This window comes from Silene latifolia, chromosome 11 (genome assembly GCF_048544455.1).
Source record: "Silene latifolia isolate original U9 population chromosome 11, ASM4854445v1, whole genome shotgun sequence".
NCBI lineage: Eukaryota > Viridiplantae > Streptophyta > Magnoliopsida > Caryophyllales > Caryophyllaceae > Silene > Silene latifolia.
The window spans coordinates 15831491-15850963 of NC_133536.1; positions in this window are offsets into that span (position 1 = coordinate 15831491).

The window sequence follows — 19473 nt, forward strand, 5'->3', positions numbered from 1 at the left end:
CGTGTTACCATCTTGTCATGCCAAGACCAAGCCTTTTCCTTGTAAATACTAGAATTGTCATAGGCATTATGCCTAAGCTCTTCCAATTCTTGAATTTGAAGCTTTCGGTGCAATCCCGCCTCATCGACATTTTGATTCAAAGCTTTTATGGCCCAATAGGCTTTGTGTTCAACTTCTACGGGAAGGTGGCATCCCTTCCCATAAATTAGCCTATATGGAGACATGTCGATTGGGGTCTTATAAGCCGTTCTATAAGCCCATAGAGCATCTTCAAGCCTCTTGCTCCAATCTTTCCGGTCGGGATTGACCGTTCTTTCCAAGATATGCTTAATCTCCCGGTTAGAGACTTCCGCTTGGCCGTTTGTTTGGGGGTGATAGGCCGTAGAAACCTTGTGAAGCACACCATATTTTTGAAGCAAGGTTGAGATCACCTTGTTGCAAAAATGAGTTCCCCTATCACTCACAATGGCCTTTGGGAAGCCGAACCTTGAGAATATGTTGCTCTTGACAAATGCCTTCACCGTTTTTGCATCATCACATCTCGTGGGAATGGCTTCCACCCACTTAGAAACGTAATCAACCGCCAAGAGAATGTAGAGGTATCCATAAGAATTAGGAAATGGTCCCATGAAGTCTATTCCCCACACATAAAAAATCTCCAAATAAAATATCGGTTGTTGGGGCATTTCGTTTCTACGTGAGATGTTGCCAAAACGTTGGCATCTATCGCAAGTATTAACGAAAGTATGAGCATCTTTGAACAACTTGGGCCAATAGAACCCGCACTCTAGGATTTTCCGTACCGTTCTATGAGGCCCAAAGTGACCCCCACAAGCGTACTCGTGGCAATGTTTGAATATGGATGGAATCTCTACATCCGGCACACAACGCCGAATGACTTGATCTTGGCACATCTTCCATAGGTATGGCTCATCCCATATGTAGAATCTAGAATCGGCCTTTATCCTATTCCTTTGACTTGATGAGAGTGAGGGTAGAAATTTCTTTGTTACCATATAGTTGACAAGGTTAGCATACCAAGGCTCAACGGCCTTCATAGAATATAGAGATTCAAGTGGTAAGCTACCGTCCACTACTCCCATGGTCTTCACTAGGTCCTCATTAATGTGAATCCGACTCAAATGGTCAACCACCACATTAGCACTCCCTTGTTTGTCCTTGATCTAAATATCAAACTCACTCAACAAAAGAACCCATCTCATTAGCCTTGCTTTGGTGTCTTTCTTGTATACTAGCTGTCTTATAGACTTGTGATCGGTATATATGATAACCTTGGCACCCAAAAGATAAGCCCGAAACTTTTCAATAGCATACACCACCGCCAAGAATTCCTTCTCCGTGGTAGTGTAATTCCGTTGAGCATCATTCAAAAGTGAAGAAGCATATTGTATCACATGAGCAACCTTCCCGTCCCTTTGGCCTAAAACCGCGCCAAGGGCATAATCACTAGCATCGGTCATGATTTCAAAAGGGAGGTCCCATCTTGGAGCTTGAATTATCGGGGCCGTCACAAGCTTTTCCTTCAAAGAATCGAATGCCAACCTACACGCATCATCAAAAACAAATTCCACATCCTTGTGCAAAAGCTTGCACAAGGGGTAAGCAATCTTGGAGAAGTCCTTAATAAATCGACGGTAGAAGCCCGCGTGTCCTAGGAACGACCTTATCTCCCGAGTATTAGTGGGATATGGCAAGGTTTTTATCACTTCAACCTTAGCCACATCCACCTCAATCCCTGTCTTTGAGACTATGTGACCTAACACGATGCCGCTTTTAACCATAAAGTGACATTTTTCGGAATTCAACACAAGGTGTGACTCCATGCATCGTGATAGAACCATAGTTAGGTGGTCCAATCAAGCTTCAAAATTATCTCCATGGACGGTGAAGTCGTCCATGAAGACTTCTAAGACTCTTTCTACAAGATCCGAGAAAAGACTCACCATGCAATGTTGAAATGCACCCGGAGCAATACATAAACCAAAGGGCATCCTTCGGTATGCATATGTTCCGAAAGGGCATGTGAATGTTGTCTTGGATTGATCCTCCGGACGTATGGGAATTTAAAAGTATCCGGAATATCCGTCCAAGAAACAATAAAATTCCTTTCTCCCTAGCCTCTCTAGCATTTGGTCTAAAAAGGGTAGAGGAAAATGATCTTTGAAAGTCACGGCATTTAGGCGGCGGTAATCGATGCAAACTCTCCACCCGGTTTGAATCCGGGTGGGAATTAAAGATCCTTCCTTGCTTTCGATTACCGTCACACCACACTTTTTAGGTACACATTGAGTGGGACTTACCCATTTAGAGTCGCTAATGGGGTAGATGATTCCCATTTGGAGTAGTTTGATGATCTCTTCCTTCACCACCTCCATCATTGGTGGGTTCAATCTTCTTTGTGGTTGCCGAACCGGCTTTGCTTCCTCTTCCAACTGGATCTTGTGCATGCAAACGCTTGGGCTTATCCCTTTTAGATCCGCAATGCTCCACCCAAAAGCTTCCTTGTACTTGTGCAAAACATCCACCAATCTCCTTTCTTGATCACCCTCAAGTTGGTTTGAAATTATGAGGGGTAGAGTGTTGTTTTCCCCAAGAAAGACGTACTTCAAATGGTCGGGGAGTGGTTTTAGATTTGGAGTGGGTGGCTTTATGGTGGAGGGAAGTGGACTTTCAAGGGAGGCTTCTAGGGGAAGGAATTTGGATGGGTAGTCATAAGAATGGGAAGGAAAACAAGACTTAGTGGAGCTGAGAATTGCGCAGGCTGCGCTGGGGGTTTACGCAGGCTGCACAGGATTGCGCAGGCTGCGTATGGGGCTTGCGCAGGCTGCGCATGTGCTCGACATTTCCTCCTCAATTTCTTTCACTTCTTTTTCTTCCTTCGATTCTTCTAGTGGTTCTTCCTTTTCCAATGCCTCTATATTTTCCTGCACATCATGAGACAACAAAAACCGCAACCCTTCCTTCTCGACATTGTTAGTGAGGGCCACCTCAAGTGGGTCCCTATGACTCACTTGGTAAACTCGATTTGCCAAAGGTTCAATTTTATCAAGAAAGTAGCAAAAACTCAAATCATCGGTCTTTTTCAGCGTCTCATACACATTATACTTCAAAACTTTCCCTTCAAATTCCATGGTCAAAGTTTCATCATACATGTCAAGTTTGGTTTTGGAGGTTCTCATAAAAGGCCTCCCTAGCAAGAGGGGTGTAGCCTTAGAGTCCAGTTCCATGTCCAAAACATAAAAATCGGCCGGAAATATGAATTTATCAACCTCTACCAACACATCTTCTACAAGACCTTTGGGGTGAATTGTAGAGCGATCCGTCAATTGGATCACAACATTGGTCTTAGACAAGGGAGGTAATTCTAAGGTCTCATAAATGAAATAAGGCATGACATTAATATAGGACCCCGAGTCTAGCATAGCTCTAGCAAAAGCTTTGCCTCCAATTGAGCACGGTATAGTTAGCATTCCCGAATCATCGCACTTTTTGGGAAGATTTTGTTTGAAAATTGTCGAGACATGCCTACTAACCGTGACTCTTTCAACTCCTTTCCTTGGCTTCCTTTTAGGGGTGCAAAGTTCCTTGAGAAACTTTGCATACCTAGGAACGGTTTTGATGATAGTAAAAAGAGGGATGTTGACCTCACATTTCCTTCATAAAGATCGGAGTCTTTATCAAACTTCTTGGGATTTGTGAGGGCACTTAGAAATGGTACCTCCGGTTCATATTCCTTTTCAATCTCTTTGAGTTGATACTTTGTGTTGGTGCTTCCTTCCTTTCCTTTTTCAATGCTCAAAGGACTCTTTTCTTTTTCCTCATTAGCTTTTAAAGATGACCCTTTCTCTTGTTCAACCACAAGCTCTTCTTCAATTTGCTCTTCAATTTCAATAACCCTTTCTTGTGACTTGCCCCTTCTCTTCTTCTTGGGAGGGGATTCTAAAGTTCTCCCCTTCTTCAATGTCATAGCACTAGCATTCTCTCTAGGGGAAAATGTAGTGGAGGGGATAGAAGTGGAATTCCTTTGGTTTTGCTTGGCAAGTTCTTGAACAATTTGTTCAAGTTGGACCTCAAGGTTGGCAACCTTGGCATCACTAACACCCTTGCCGGCTTCAATCTTCTCAAACCTCTTGTTTGTTTTGACTTGCTCTTGCAAAATGTTTTTAAGCAAGTCTTGAACACTTGGTTCCTTTTGAGAATTGGTGTTGTTACCTTGATTGCCAACTTGGGATGATTGACCTTGGTTTTGGTTTCTACCTTGGTTGTTGAAATTCTCATTCCTATTTCCTTGAGAATTTGAGCCTTGACCTTGTCGGGAGTTTTAGTCCCTCAAGTGGTTGAATTGGCCATTCACAAAGCTCTTTGAGGTGTCACCACCCCAACCAAGTCGAGGGTTGTCTCTACTCCCAACATTGTAAGTGTTGCCACTAGGATCATAGTTGTAATATCCTCCCCCGGAAGGATTCCTAGCATTGTAATTCCCATGGCCCATTGCACTTACATTTTCCACTCCAATTCCTTCTTCAATCATAATGGGGCAAGCTTTCTCAAAATGAGGACCTTGGCAATAGTTGCATTCCACTTGATTCATTTGACCTCCATCTCTGTTTGGATTGTTCACAATCATATTCTTCACTAGGTGAGTTAAGTCATTCACACTTTGCTCAAGATTTTGAGTAGATGAGGAAGAGGTTCCCATTGAAGATGTATTCCTTGTTCCCCTTTGGCTTCTACCATAATTCCTTGTAGTTGAGGCAAGTCTCTCAATGATTTCCTTGTCATCCACTATGGAGAAATTCTCCAAACCTCCTCCGGTAGCGGAATTGACCATTCTTTGATCATCTTGGCCTAACCCTTCATAAAAGTTCACAAGGAGATCATCATCACTCAACCCGTGGTATGGGCTTGAGCCACCAACTTCTTAAACCTCTCTCAATACTCATACATGGTTTCACCATTGGGGTCTTGTTCTATGGTGGTAATGGCCTTCTTTGCACGGTTGTGGCGTGAATCGGGGTAAAATTTTTCAAGGAAGGCCGCCTTCATTTCCTTCTAAGTTCTTATAGATCCCGTAGCAAGACAAAAGAGCCAATCTTTGGCCAAATCCAACAAAGAAAATGGGAAGGCCCGTAGTTTGAATAGATCCTCCGTCACCCCATTCGGAATGACACCTTCACACATCATGTGAAATTCCGAAAGGTGACGGTTTGGGTCATTTCCCGCATGGCCGTGAAACTTAGGCAAATTATGAATAAAGAAGCCTTTGAGTTCGAAATTTGCATTGGCTCCTAAAGGGGGGTAGGTGATACACAAGGGTTGCTCATCATAATTCATTGTTCTTATCTCCCGGATAGTTCTCGTGTCATTCGCCATAGAGGGATACTCTACTTCAATCGGATTCACTTCAATAGGATCTTTCGAAATTGCTTCTTCTACTCGATGTTCCCTTTGTGCTCTTTGGTACCAAGGATTGGTAAATAACCACGAATATGCACCAAAAGAGTCCTCTTCAACGGAGGTTGATTCACCGTTGTGTGGAGAACTACACATAAACCTTTGCACTACACACACAAGTTAGAACTTCCACTTACTTTCAAAAACAAAGAGAATAAAAATAACTAACATGCAATTAACAATCAAGCCTTTAGCTATATTGCCCTTCCCCAACAACGACGCCAAAATTTGATAGAAGAAAAAGACTAGGTCGTTAAATGCTAGAATTAACCTATCAAATTAACAATTTATAAACCAAACTCAACTCTACACTATGCAATTAAGAATAGTAGTAAAGGGAAGTAAGGGTCGAACCCAAGAGAAGGGATTTAAGACTAAAAACTTGAATTTAGACTAATGGAAATGGACAAAGCACAAGACTATGCACAAACTATGGGTATTAACAATGAACAACAATAGAGAGACATATATGGAGAATTGGCATGGAGAAAACAAGTAACAAAATTAAGGAGATGTGATTTTTCCTATGAAACAAGGTAACAAACACTTGGTATGCAAGTAACAATTATAAGAGGTGAGAACTTGGTATAATCCTACAAGTTCCAACTTTTCTCAAAGCAAGACTCTTTTCTCTCCATTTTCATTTACCCAACAACAATCCTCAAGCAAATGATTACCACTATCTAAGCCAACAATGATAATCCTACTTAAACTACAAATTCTAACATTAAACCATGTAGGAACTGTAGCCAAGAGCATGAAGAACAAACCAAGAGGATAGTAAATGGGATATCACAAAGATATGTCTAAGTCAACAAACCCAATGATATAATCAATTTATACTCACAAAGGTTGATACTTTAAACCAAGATATCAATAATTATGAGATGCTTCAACAAGTTATCACAAAAGCAAGGAACTTTGCAATAAACAAGTAATAGATGAACATTAAAGAGGCAAGGGTAATTACTTCTCACAACAAAACATTCATCATGGCATTAATACTTAGAAATTGAAATAAATGAAAGAGTAGAGATTAAGGAGTCAATACAATGATAAAGATGAAAGCTTGCAATGGATTACACTAAGTAGGGAAGGATTTAGCCTTCCATAGTCTTCATAAACCCAACAACTAAGGAAAGATTACAACTTTGAATGAAAATTGTCTTCTAAATTATTACAAGAATAGAACCCTAAATATGAGATTATATGAGATGATAGGATGGTAGGTGAATGCTTTAGGTCTTCAAACTCTCGGGTATATATAGGACTTCACGAAAACCTAGAAAGATTTCCAATTAAGAAGCCCAAAAAGGAGATTAGAAAACCCGTATAGCAGAGCTGCGCATGCTGCATTTTTGGATTTCTAATTTCCAAGAGCTAGACCCCTTCAAATGCCTTCATTTCTTCTAATCTTCATTCCTACTTCTCCCAACTGGTTTTCGGGTTACAAGTGAGCTTCTCGTGCCTTGTCTTGACCTTTGAAAGGTTCTCTATTGCCTCTCGGGTTCCGTGCATTAAGATCGAGTGTCCAACCGAGGTAAAGTGCACAAGTTACCACAACATACCCAATTGCCAAATGCTAGGAAAAGCGTACTAAAAGGCCCATATTAAAAGACACGAGGGTGATAAAATCACCCTCTTAGACCGACACAAAACATTACTATCAAGTTGATATCAACACAAAGGCGGCGCTTTTTATATGGGAGGAGGTGGTCAAGCTGGAACGAGCCATCGTCTTTTCTCTTAGAACACGCGCCCCTTTCTTGGTCTCCCGTAAACCTGCAAAATATAGAAGAACGTCTAACCCGCAATAGAGAATTATTCTTTACCTTAGTTTGAACCCGACTTGAACAATGACGGCTAGTAGAAATCCCCACAAATTTGCTACATACTGCTCTTGAAAGCGTCTTCCCAAATGATGAGAATACAAACTGACTTTGACATGGCAAAGGGTAAGAACCGACCTTCACAGGTTGGTCTAGGTCTAAACTGGTGTCTTCAGACAATGAAACATTGCTAACCTCGCTAATGGGATCGGAAATCTTTTCAGGTGACAGACGAGGCTTTCTTAACTTCATGACAATTTGCCTCTTCGTCATCGAACTTAATAACCTTCGTAGAAGCGTTATCAAGTGCTGCAACTTCGCAAACTTTTGTCTTTTATTTGTACATCATGTATTCATGTGAATGACACATGACACCACATTCAACTTATATAGTCCGTTTATGCGGTTCGACTGATCATAAGATGACACTGAGAAACTCGCATTTGCATGCATTAACTTTTTAGCTTCATTTGTTGATAAATAATATGCAATTTTGTCTACTTCTGTATGCTTTATCCACTTACCAAAAAAAGAAAATTATCCAATAATGGTTGCTAAAACAAAAACAAAAATGTTAGATCTTATTGAACATTCCCGAACATTCATGTTTCTTCACACCATGATAAATCTTCGTATGGGAACAAGTATATGACGTATATGGAGTTGCGCTAACTATCAGGGGGTAGTGTCACGGTCCGGGACTTTGAACCGGAACGTGGCGCACCTCCTTGTTTATCACACGACAAGAATGTAAGCGAGAGCGTCAAGCACTGGTAACTAGTGCATTCGTAGTCACGATGATTAAGTTCGGCACACGAAAGCAATAAAAGTAAGCAATACGATTATTGAAAGCAAAAAACAAGCAAGATCAAGCTTATGGATGAGAAGTGATTTTCATTGACTAGTACCTCTCATAGAGGCAAATTTGATATTTTGATCGTCCTGGTAGCAGAATACATTAATAGTGCAGAATAGCGATAAGAAATCTAAACGCCTAAAAACATAACTTAAACTAAAAATCTAGCTAGCTCCAAGATTCGACACGCAAGAAGTAATCTTGGAGTACTATTTGACTATGAAAACGGAAATGAAAATACACAAGCGAAAATATAAAATCTAAGGGCTCGAAGTGAAAGGATCGCGCGCACAATTTTTAGAAATTGTGCGCTACAACTGCGGTTCATTACACGTAGCTATTAAGTAGCACAGGGTGCTACCCCAACAACAAAATTAGTGAGAAAAAACAATTTCTGCTATCCTAAATGGAGCCGAAAGCGTAAAATACTAAGGACATGAAATATTGAAATATACACAATATTTTGGGTGGTTTAGTGGTAGGAGTAGTAGTATAAGTAATTATGCCACGATTGCCACCATGGTTCGAATCCTCTTTTGCACATTTTTCTAAATTTTTTTCCGGAAAATTTACGTGGTACCCTCGAATATTGTCATTTTGCACGTGATATCCAACTTTTTAAGCTTGTGTACATGATACCCTCCATGTTTGATTTTCATGCACAACATGTCCTTTTTGTCGCTATAAAAAACTCAATTGCCCGCATAATTCATCCCAAAATTCAGAATTGGCCAATTTTTTTTCCTAAAAATGATTATGTTGTCATAATTTACGATTTTGAGAAAAAAATTGTCGACTGCATTTTATAGGGTTTTTTGTTAACGGAAATCTCAAATCAACCATATCTTTGATCTTAAATTTTCGAATGACCATTTTTATTTTATCAATTTATATACCTCGAAGAGGTAATGAATTTGAGAAAAAAAAATTAGTCAATTTCGATTTCTAGTTTATGATTTATGCTCAATTGAAAAGCTTAAGAACGATAAAAAGGGCATGTTGTGCTTGAAAATCAAATTTCAAGGATATCTTGTGCATAAACTTAAAAGGTTGGATACCATGTGTAAAATGACAAAGTTCAAGGATACCACGTGAATTTTCCGTTTTTTTTTTTTTTTTTTTTTTTTTTTTTTTTTTTTTGCTTCAGCATGGTTGTACCAATTAATTACATGCTGGCACAACTTATCGAAATTGCATCCACATAATTTTTGTAGTGGCGCGTGTTTGTTGACCTTTTTCAATCAGATTTACATTTTTACACTAAGGCTCCGTTTGGCACGACACTTCAGGTAGCTTATTTGACCAAAGTAGCTTATTTGACCAAAATTTCAGCTACCTGATTTTTTTGCAAGTGTTCGGCAAGTAGCTTATTTGGTCAAATAAGGTACCTGAAATGAAATGCTACCTCGTAGCATTTGAGAAATCAGTACAAAATGACTTATTTTCCATTTTGTACCCCTTTATTCTATAATATTAAATAATTTTCATATTTTTTTACGTCATTTTACCAAAATCAGCTACCTTTTCAGCTAAATTGCCAAACACATTTTTATATAATCAGTTACCTTATCAGCTCCTAATTTTCAGCTACCTTATCAGTTACCTTTTCAAGTTTCAGTTAGCTTTTCGGTTTTTTCAATACCTTTTCGTGTTTCAAATACCTTTTTAGGTAGTTTTGCCAAACACAGCCTAAGTTCTTACTTGTGATTATTCACAACTGATGATTAAAATAATGTTATAAGAAAAATGAGGTTTTGTGGTATCACAAGCTTGTTGATATTTATATAAGCAATTTTGTATCTTTGTTCTTTATTGAACGTCGAAAACAGTAATATAAATCAAATATTAGAGATTTAGAGTTAATTTTTATAGTAACTAGTTTGGATGCCCGTGCGTTGCAACGGGGTAATTAACTTAGTTAAAAAAAATTGGTTATAAGGTCTTAATATTTACATCTTATCTCTAATCATTTATTTAGACTAGTATTGTAATACCCGTCCTTTTAGGGACCCTTTGACCAGTGTTGACTGACTTTGGGAGCGGGAATAGTCTTAGAAGTAAGTGCTGAAGTCATCTTGGGTTGCGTGTTAAGAGTGGTACTCGATAGAGTAGAGGCTACTCGATCGGGTAGTTAGGGTACTCGATCGAGTATGGGGCTACTCGATCGAGTATGTTGGGTACTCGATCGAGTACCCAGTTTTCAGCGAGGGTTTTATATCGCGTTTTGTTAAATCCGCATATCAATTCCGCCACTTTCCTCCTATCTTTCAGTCGCCTCTTTCCCTTCCCCTCACCTCAAAACCTCCATGGAAACCTTTGTGAAGATCCTTGTGCCTTAGGAGAGCGTCTCTTGAGTTGGGTAGCGGTCTTTTGCTGAGTTTCTCCCTATAGGTATGTCATAATCATCATCCGTGTTCTTGTTCTTCATAGTTAGGGTTTGCTTGTTAGTAATCTAGAATTGTATTCTGGTTATAGGCGTTGCTTGATCGCTGGACATGTTATCTGTCGGCATGGATTGGTTGTGATGGCTTAAAGGTAGGTTCGCCTACTCAGTTTCTGTAGATGGTCTAGCGTGTCAGTCGGTTGTTGTATTGTGTTGGGTTGTTTGATGTAGTAATTGTATTGTTATTGTGGCTGTGATCGTTGTTGATGGTTCGCGAGGCGTGGCCTCGGCTGAGTGGGGTCACTTGCGGGAGTGACTTCACGCCCTAGTTTCGCCTTCTGTGGAACCCGCCATAGAAGGGATGTGCACATTAATGGACAGGGTTATCGCTCAGTGTAGTGAGCAGGGATTTGGTGGGTACGGCTGCGGTCCCCCACTGGCAGGACTGGTCCAGTGGACAGTCAGTGACAGAGATTGGTTGGACTGTTGTGATTGTGTGTGTAAGACTGCTAGCATCATATTGTGTTGATAGTTATAGTCGTCATTGTTGTGTCGTATCTCAGTACTGACCTTGGATGGTTGTTTGTTTGTTATGTGTCTGCCGTGATCCCTTATGGTGAGCAAATCGGTCTTAGCAGGTGTGTTGATGTTGTTGACAAATGAGTCCAAAGTGGATGAGTCTTCACGAGATTCGGTAGTCATAGCAAGTAGTCTCTGAGTTGTATCTTTTATATAGCTTGTTGGTTTCAATCACTTGTAATACATTATTACGGTTCTTTTATTGACGTTTGATTATTACTGTCCTCGGGCAACCGAGATGGTAACACCCTTATATCCTAAGGAAGGCCTAGTTAAGGCTCCTCTGAATATGGGGGTGTTACAAAGTGGTATCAGAGCGACGATTTTGGAACCTGTAACAAATGAACATAATGAACGTAGGGAGTCTAATAAAATGAACCTGGTGTATATGTAATGGGAGCCCCGCCGATGCTAGATTTTGGGTGAGTAGGCGCCCTCATTTCAAAATCTTGGCCCCATGACGCTTAAGCCACCACATGGTATGGGAATGTGGAGTCCGTATGTCTATGTGAGATATGTATGTTAATCGTGCGGAGCTACCTCCGGTGTAGTCCTTGTTAGAAGTTAGTAGGGGTGTGACGGTAGTATTTGGGCCGTGAAGTAATTGCTTGATAATAGTATTAAAGTTCTTTGAATGGTTAGTAAGCTTATATGATAGTTATGAGATATGTGACGAAGGTGATTGCTAAAAGTTAATGATGACGGAAGTTGCAAGCAAATTTGTGAATCCTACGGGATTACTACGATGATAGTTATAGAAATACTGAGTGATAGTCCGAATATTAGCATATGGTAATGTGAATGTGCTTTGTTAATTAGTTGAAACTTTTCCGCTGCGTGACAATTGAGTTGAGTAAAACAAATTGCTTATAATTGCGTCAGAGAATATGGATAGATTGAATTGATACGAAGAGTATATGATTATGTGTTATAGGAAAGTATAAGTTAAGGTTAGTTACATGTTTCATTTTATGGTGAAAGCGAGTGTGACAGCAACACGTTAGGACAAGTTTTGAGTATGATAGGATGACGTGATTAAGCCTAAGAGTGACTCGGTAGCAGGTAAACCGAGTTGGGTAGTTGTGTAGCGTAAGGTGGCATACACCTTGTTAATAAAGTGATATGTGGTGCGTGAGTAATGATTGTAATATGTGATCAAAGTGATAATTAGTGCCGAGTTCCGAACTTAGTTTGGAATCGACACGCGGTGTTATTTTGCAGGTATCTTTGATTTACGTCGTACTTCTGACTGAGTACTTAACTATACTTGACCGAGTGCGGGTGTTTACTAGACCGAGTAGACCTCCCTCGATCTAGCTAGGAAGCTATGACGTCGGAATGTGGGAAATTCCTGCAGATACTCGATGATTTAGCTCCTACTCGATCGAGTAGGGTGGTACTCGATCGAGTACCCCAGGCACTCGATCGAGTACCCCAGGCACTCGATCGAGTAGGTTACTGTACAACGAATCCTGCGGGTTTTCATAAAACCCCTATTCTTCCTATTTCTTTCCCATTTTCCTCATCCTTCCTCTATATTTCGACTTAACTAAGCCTAATTCCTCTCAAAACCTCTCTTTCTCTTGGGTTAGTGGTGATCCTTGGGGTTGATTTTCTTGTTTAATTCCGTTCTTTTGTTTTGTTAATCAATCAAGGTATGCTTTCCTTCCTAATTTATGCGATTTATTGCTTTGAATGTGTAAGAATGGTGAAATAATCTGAAATTTTCGGTTCACATGGGTAGGTTATTGTTTTTGATGGTTGAAATATGATTCACATGCCTTCTTTTCATGCTTATTGGTGACTAATTGCTGTAAATTAGATTAGAAATTGCTAAATTTGAAATTGAAATTTCTAGGGTTTCCAAAATTGAAATTGATTTTTGGTTGTTTTACAATGGTTAGATGGTAGAATTGAGCCTTAAGTACTGTTTATATCGTGTTGAAGGATAGATTTTGATGATTTTACCCTTAGAAAGTTGCCTTAAAACTCCGTCTTAAAAGTGCCTCAAATGGAAATTCGTGATTTATAATTGAAAATTAATGTGGTAATTGACAGTGTAAGTATGAGTTGAACTTCAATATGAAAATAGAAACAATAATTGATGAAAATACGCCAAGATTATCACAGCTGTAAAGACCGTCTGAAAATTTTAGTTGAGTTGTTGTTCATAATAGTGAAGGGTGATAATGATATGTTCTAAGCTATTCTTGTCCATGAACTAGTAAGGATGACTCACATGTGATTAGAAGTGTGTTTGGAACAACATTTAGAAGCATGCTAGGATATTCGAATTTGTTGAACATATGTAATCACCATGATAATTTCTTTCACAACTATGGCTTATGAGTAGTAATAACCTGCGCTTACATGTCAAATTTTGGAAACTGCTGGTGAATGTGTGTACTTAGCTTAATGCTCGAAGCTAACAGGCGTAGACTATGTGCTTCACATGTTGAAAGTTATTGATAAATTGGTATGCCTAGCTGAGTATATCGAATTCGAATTACATGAAATAAAAGCTTGAATGTTTATGTAAGTTGTTAAACTTATGCCTAAAGCAGATGCCGAGACTGAACCTTGGAATCCGCCAAAGTAAGCGGGGGAGGGGTAACCCACCTGAGACGGGGGAGGGGAGTGGACCTGTGGTACCCGCAGTCCCCGAATACCCTACAGTTGTTTTTGTTGATTTCAAGCAGAGGGAGCGTTTTGTAGCCTTACAAAAACGTAAAATGAGACCTACGAAGTGTATAGACACCACTGTATTAGAGGAGTTGGAGATAGAGACGGATGTCCGTCACATATTCGAGACCTTGGGTTTTACGGGTTTGTATAGGCTGAGGAAGCATACTTACCCTTTTCTTACCTTGGAGTTCATGAGCTCTTTTAACTATGACCCAACGGTCGATCGTTGAGTTTAGATTGATGAATACCGCTTTTCGTTGACTATGGATCTGTTTGCCTCTCACCTTGGGTTGGCCAAGCCTCCCAAGGACTCCATCACCGATATTCGAGCCGAGTGCGGCGTCCGCCGCCTAATGCCTTGCTGACCGGGAAGCAAGCTCCCACCTCGAGCAACATGCCGATTAATGACGTTCAAAGATATTACCTTGAGAGTCTTTCTCCGTTCCTTTCGAACCTCCACTATGACAAAAGGATATCAAGAATTGAATAATCATGAGGTCTTACTTCGATGTCGTACCTCAACCCGAGCGGGCCAGAAAGTGGTCTTTAATGCTCCTTCTATAGTTTGTGCTTTGCCCTTACCTTGATGGCTTCTTCCTCTTCCCGGTACACGAGTTGTGGTGCTATTGCCACTCGGTTAGCTGAAAAGCTAACCTCTTTTGAGGCTTCTTCGGCGTACGTGCCTCTAGCTACCCCAAAGGCCTACCATGGATCGTGACTACTATCTCGACCTGAAATGGTTGAGGACCTTGGCTGACGGTAGCCTAGTGTGGAGGGTGTGGGGCATGAGTTGGATGAAGATTCCAGCTCCTGAGCACCTCCCACCCACGGAGCCCTTGGAGCCGAAAGTAGTGACGGTGGACTCCGACGATGAGGAGGAGGAGGATGATGACAGACCCCGCCAGCCACTACGGACCTATCTCATCGACGGCACCATCCTCGAGGAGATGCCGAGCCGACAAAGGGCGAGAATGCGGGAGTTCGGGTGGTGGAGAGACCCGAGTGGTGAGGGGACCCCGTCGAGTGAGGGAGAGGGCCTCGGAGACTAGGCCATAGCCGATAGCACCACAAAGAGTGCGGCGGCCTTTTCCATGCTACCCTTACCTCGACACCCGGAGACGCGATCCGATTACCATCTCTGAGAGAGTGTCATCTACCTTGACACTCCGGAACATGCACGAGATGGCGTACGCTCAGGGGATAGGGACCGAGGGACCGCATCCAGTTTGGTGGAGTGGAGTTGGGGACTACTCAGGGGTTTTCCATTCCTACGGGGTGGATCAGTCGACGTGGGGGGCACCTCAGTCCTTCCCCCTACGGTGGCTTGACTCCATGGTACGTGGGCCCAGGAGCAGGAGCGGGAGTGGAAGCGGGGATCGGGTCATCGGGAGCAGGTACTTCGGGTGGTGGTGATGATGAGGTGATGTTTGAGCAGCAGCAGCAGCAGCAGCAGGAGGAGTGATACTCCTTGTACTTATCTTTGTTAGTGGTAGTTGGTTTTAGGTGTTGGTATCGTTGTTAGACATTAGTAGTCGTTTTATTGAGACTTTGTTAGACTTGTATTGTTGGCCATAAGGCCGGATTTGATACTTTGACTGGTTGCAGGATGTTAGAAGTCGGGGGAGTCGTCCCGACTCGATCTTTATGTGACAAAGATATGCATGCACGTGATCTGTGGCAGGTTTTATAAAACACCTTGACCTGTAGGTACTCGACAGAGTACCTCGTACTCTATCGAGTAGCTGCAGGAAGGAAGGAGGAAAAAGTTTCTGACCTGTAGGCCACTCGATCGAGTAGCCAAGGCACTCGATCGAGTAGCATGGCACTCGATCGAGTATCGCTAGTTACTCGATCGAGTAGCACTGTTACAGGAGGTTTTCGAAAAATTTAAAATGTTCAATTGTTTTATAATTGCAAGTTTAATGTTTAATGTGGCTATTAGTGCGTAGTTACACCTTTGAACCATTAATTTTATATGTTGGAAGTCAAGTTTCGGTTTTATATACATATTGATAACGATTAGTGAAGTGGTGACGGTTTCTTGTTGTTCTAACATTACAATATGTCATTTTATCATTTATACATTGAAGTTACATTTCGTCATACGCTGAGCGTGCAATGTTAACGTGCTTTATCGTTGGTGACTAGTTGTCCCGGAGAGTTATGTATGATTTATAATTTAACGAGTTTAGGCTTAGCGAGTAATGTCTACAATAAATAATATGCTTTAACCCATGTCTTGAATCAAATAATAAGTAAAATGCGTGGTAATTTGGGTGGTGAACTTCGGGGACGAAGTTCCTTTTTAGAGGGGAAGAGTAATATCGCGAAATAAAAAGGTTGCTTTTGAATAATGTTTTGCTTGTTTATAACGTTGTTGGTAGTTGTTTATAATGTTGTTGGTATTATGTTCTGCTTTAGTATAGCGAATTAATTTAGTTCTTTAAAATGAGTGTGGTTGTATGTTTCAAAAGACGGTTATGAAAAAAAAAAAAATAGTTATAGTGCGATGAATCGTATTTGAATCACGTTGCCAAGTAACATGGTGGCATTAGTCGTACCACATGAAAGTTAATATGAGACATGTTCTAGATTGATAGTTTGATAGTTGTTACTGTGTGTTGGGTGATCGTGAGTGGCGATTCACATTGCGAGTCAGATGTTTTATATATATATATATATATATATATATATATATATATATATATATATATATAGAATAACGGTTGACGGTGGTGACGCTTGCATGACAAAAGAGTAAGAATCGATATGTATAAATGTGGACGGTGATGATGATGATATGGGGGGGGGATGGTATTTCCAAGAGATAATGGTTTGACCGGGAAGGTTGGTGAGATGGTGTTGGTTCCGTGTCATGAGCGGGAGAGATGAGTTGAACTTCGGGGACGAAGTTCTTTTTAAGGGGGGAAGACTGTAATACCCGTCCTTTTAGGGACCCTTTGACCAGCGTTGACTGACCTTGGGAGCGGGAATAGTCTTAGAAGTAAGTGCTGAAGTCATCTTGGGTTGCGTGTTAAGAGTGGTACTCGATAGAGTAGAGGCTACTCGATCGAGTAGTTAGGGTACTCGATCGAGTATGGGGCTACTCGATCGAGTATGTTGGGTACTCGATCGAGTACCCAGTTTTCAGCGAGGGTTTTATATCGCGTTTTGTTAAATCCGCATATCACTTCCGCCACTTTCCTCCTATCTTTCAGTCGCCTCTTTCCCTTCCCCTCACCTCAAAACCTCCATGGAAACCTTTGTGAAGATCCTTGTGCCTTAGGAGAGCGTCTCTTGAGTTGGGTAGCGGTCTTTTGCTGAGTTTCTCCCTATAGGTATGTCATAATCATCATCCGTGTTCTTGTTCTTCATAGTTAGGGTTTGCTTGTTAGTAATCTAGAATTGTATTCTGGTTATAGGCGTTGCTTGATCGCTGGACATGTTATCTGTCGGCATGGATTGGTTGCGATGGCTTAAAGGTAGGTTCGCCTACTCAGTTTCTGTAGATGGTCTAGCGTGTCAGTCGGTTGTTGTATTGTGTTGGGTTGTTTGATGTAGTAATTGTATTGTTATTGTGGCTGTGATCGTTGTTGATGGTTCGCGAGGCGTGGCCTCGGCTGAGTGGGGCCACTTGCGGGAGTGACTTCACGCCCTAGTTTCGCCTTCTGTGGAATCCGCCACAGAAGGGATGTGCACATTAATGGACAGGGTTATCGCTCAGTGTAGTGAGCGGGGATTTGGTGGGTACGGATGCGGTCCCCCACTGGCAGGACTGGTCCAGTGGATAGTCAGTGACAGAAATTGGTTGGACTGTTGTGATTGTGTGTGTAAGACTGCTAGCATCATATTGTGTTGATAGTTATAGTCGTCATTGTTGTGTCGTATCTCAGTACTGACCTTGGATGGTTGTTTGTTTGTTATGTGTCTGCCGTGATCCCTTATGGTGTGCAGTCGGTCTTAGCAGGTGTTGATGTTGTTGACAGCTGGAGTCCAGGCGGGGATGAGTCTTCACGAGATTCGGTAGTCATAGCAAGTAGTCTCTGAGTTGTATCTTTTATATAGCTTGTTGGTTTCAATCACTTGTAATACATTATTATGGTTCTTTTATTGACGTTTGATTATTACTGTCCTCGGGCAACCGAGATGGTAACACCCTTATATCCTAAGGAAGGCCTAGTTAAGGCTCCTCTGAATATGGGGGTGTTACAAGTATTGGTGCCCGGCTTCGCCCGGGCTACTTCTACTTATCATTAATTTTTTTTTTCCATTAAATAAAATTACTTAAAGTTGCATAATCCATAAATTTATCATTAATATATTTTTTATAATATATCCTAAAATTACAATGAAATAAATTTTGAGACAAATTCACTACTCCCGCTATTAATATTTTACTCTTATTAATGAAACAATAGTAATAACATTTCACTACTTGCCCGTAATCATTGTTACTTTCATTACTCCCGCCGTAATTATTTTTACTGTCACTACTCCCGCATTAATATTGATAATTTCACCACTCGCGCCGTAATTATTGTTACTTTCATTATTGCCGCATTAATATTGATTACTATTATATAACTATATCCAATGTTACTATAATTCTTTTCTTTACTGACGAAATTGCTTTTACTACTTAGGCATGCAATTTTAAGAGGATTATATATTTATATAAATATATTACATATATGCATTAAATCAAATCGAAAGAATTATGCAATATTATATATTATGGAATCTAACTTGAATTATTTATAACCTACTTATTATATTTTTGTATGTTAAATAATTAACATCTCTATACATAAAAAAAAATGATAAAGTTTAATAAAATTGCATAAATTTTAAATTTAATATATAATTTTATGATGATAATAATTAATACCATAAGTGTGCATATTTATACTAATTAATTATTTTATTTTAAGGAAATTGACCATCTTCTAGTCTTCTATAAATATTTAGGAAAATTATCAAGCATCTTCTTTCTTTTAATCTCCTTGAAATTGATCATCTTAATTAATCATGTTTAGGAAAATTACCAAGCTTCTATATACTTGACTTTTAACCCAAACTATATAATATTTGCATTGAGATCCCGTAATCGGGTCCATCACACGGTGCTATTGATTTAAAACTATATAGTATAATTAATTTGCATAACTTTCTTTAATTACATTGAAGTCTCTTGATTTCTGGATTTAATATATAGTATTGATATGATCAAAAGTCAAAACATCTTATTTAAGAGACGCAAAAGATGTTAGGTTGATACCTAAGTTCCAAGGATGCCTCATATTTATAATCATAAGACCACTACATCTTATGTTAATGTTTCGATGTGGGACAATTCTATTATTTTTATATAATCCTATATTATTTTTCAATGTGGGACATATAACATACTAAGAAGTACACAATTTTATATATGTACAAATTATATGAAATCTATACGCTAATGATATCATTTTTACCACGAATCAAATTATGTTATTTTCATAATTTTCTTAATGATATTTTTTTGCCAAATGAAATGTAAAATTTTTTATATAAAAATTAGAAACATCACTTGAATATAATATAGGAAATAAATTTTATAATAATTAAAAGATTCTCCACTTTATTTTTTACATCAAAAAATATTATTTATAATACTTTCCTAA